Source organism: Echinops telfairi, unplaced genomic scaffold (genome assembly GCF_000313985.2).
Source record: "Echinops telfairi isolate 266 unplaced genomic scaffold, ASM31398v2 ScPeMD7_2;HRSCAF=8, whole genome shotgun sequence".
In the NCBI taxonomy this organism is placed as follows: Eukaryota; Metazoa; Chordata; class Mammalia; order Afrosoricida; family Tenrecidae; genus Echinops; species Echinops telfairi.
In genome coordinates, this window is record NW_022103898.1 from 77,835,032 (window position 1) to 77,837,460 (window position 2,429).

Below are 2,429 nucleotides of genomic sequence, written 5' to 3' on the forward strand. Positions count from 1 at the left end.
TACACCGTGCTTCAAGACAAAACTTCATTTATTTGTCATTAGAAATAAATATTTCACAATATTCAATTATATATTATTTTTGTGATTCATCACTATGCTTTAATTATGTTCAATTTGTAACAATGAAAATAAATCCTGCATATCAGATATTTGCATGACGATTCATAACAGCAGCAAAGTTACAGTTATGAAGTAGCGACGAAAATAATTTTATAGTTCTTGGAGGCCATTACCCTGAAGACTGCTCAGTAACTGGCCAGAGGAAATTTTAATTAGAACAAAGAAAGCCAACAAGCCAGCATTCGACAGCAGGGAAATGACAGGAGTCTGAAGTTTCACAAGAAGTATTTCACAGTGCTGTTGGCCTCTGGGGACAGAGGACCGAGTTTAAGCTCAGTATCTGGGTGGGAGGTGCACTCAGTCAAAGTCCACTACGCTTCTCCTGCTGGTGGGTCTGGCCCTGCTCATGGGGCGAGAGGTCTAGTAGAGACACCTCCTGAGTCGGGGAGGGACGAGCTATTTCAGGAGAGTGTCTTCTACACAGAACTGCCAACGTCAGGGGAGGCCCTGCGCCTCAGCCAAGGAGAGAGGTTTCTGTGATTCCCACACGTTAGACGTCTTCTTTGAGCTTTGTTTCTGCCAGGGACTATGAAAGTCTGTGGTTCTCCCCAGAGTTGGGGGGTGCCCAAAGTAGTTTTATTTTAAAAACAGTTTTATTGGCATATCATGAACAAATCATACAATTAAATAAGTATTATAGTTTTAATTTACATTTTTTCTGATGACATTGACCAGGATGCCTTCGACTGTTTAAATTTATTTTTGCTCATTTTAAAAATTGAGATTTCGATGTTTTTTTTTTTTTCATTTGCAGCCATTTTTAGCTGTTGTCAACTCAATTCCGACTCCCTGTGACCCCGCGTGTGCACAGTAGAACTGGGTTTGAAGTGTGTAATCTTTCAGAAGGAGACCACGGTCTGCCTTCTGAGGCACCTCTAGGTGGGTTCAAACTATGACTCGTGAGACCAGTGGTCAAGTACTTAACCCTTCAGGCCAAATTTGTAGGAGTTCTCTATATATTCTGGAAAGGGGTTTATTGTCAGGTATATGATTACAATTCGCTTTTCCTGGCCTAGGCTTACTTTTTCACCCTTTAAATGAACTTCAGGTAATTTTAATGTGGTTCAATTTATCTGACCAAACATATTAACTTTCACCAATTTGATAGATGGAAAATGGGATATATTGTACCTTTATTTGCTCTTTCCTATTGTGAGTGATGTTGAATATCATTTTTTTTGAATATCATTTTATATGATTCAGAGGCTCTGCATTTTCTTTTTTGCAAAGTATCTTTTGTCTACTTTCCCCATAGATTGCTGATCTTTTTCCTATTTTTCAATGTTATTTTTCTAAAAAAAGTTTTATTGGCACATAATCCACATATCACACAATTCAAAAGTTCAATCAAATCAAGAAGAGTTGTACAATCATTACCACAATCCATTTTAGAACATTTTTGTGTATTCACTGTTATAGCTCCCTATGCATCAGTATTAACTCGATGGCAGTGGGTTTATTTCCCCCCAACCTTCCTGTCAGGATACTTGCAAGATACCACTTTGTCTCCGTAGATTTACCTACCCTGGGTTTCATTGTGCCAGTTACATAATCTCCTGTCAACTGGAGCAAAGGGGTGGAGTCTAGCCTGTCAATCAGGTCATAGCCAATGAGGTGTCTGTGTGGGTATGGCTCTTCCCTGAGGATTCTGGAAACTCCTGTCTTCCTCCCTGGAGGTGGGACACACCCTCCTGCCTTCCCTTTCCTACGGTGGGGACACTCGGACAGCTGGAGGAGACACGTGCAGATCCGCACCAGTGTTGAGATACTTCCGCTGTCACTGGATCCACATGACCTTCTACCCACTGGCCTGTGATCCTCCTGCATACGGGATCATTGTATGTGCTGCATGAGTCTAAAGAGGAATTGATGGACTAGTATCGGACATATGGGCTAATATCGGACTTATGGACTTGGTATGGACTGGGCTGGGATGTTTTCTTAATATACAATTGCTCTTTTATATAAGGCTCTTTATTATACATATATGAGTGTCAATGAATTTATTTCTCTAATCAACCCAGACTAACATATTCATGTACAGAAAAACACATGAAAAACACAACAACAACAACGACAAAAACTAACAATAATAACAAAGTAAAATGGAGAAAAATGCCAATAGAAAAGAAACTAGAAAATACTGAAAACTAGAATAAATTAAAAATGGGTCAAAAGGGGGATCAAATGATAAGGTTGGTAAATTTAACCAAACTAGATCTGCAATAATCCACTTTCCAATGCACTCCACATGATAGCAAGTCTGTTTATATTCCTGCTCCGTGGTCAGAGAGAATTCACCAGGGGCT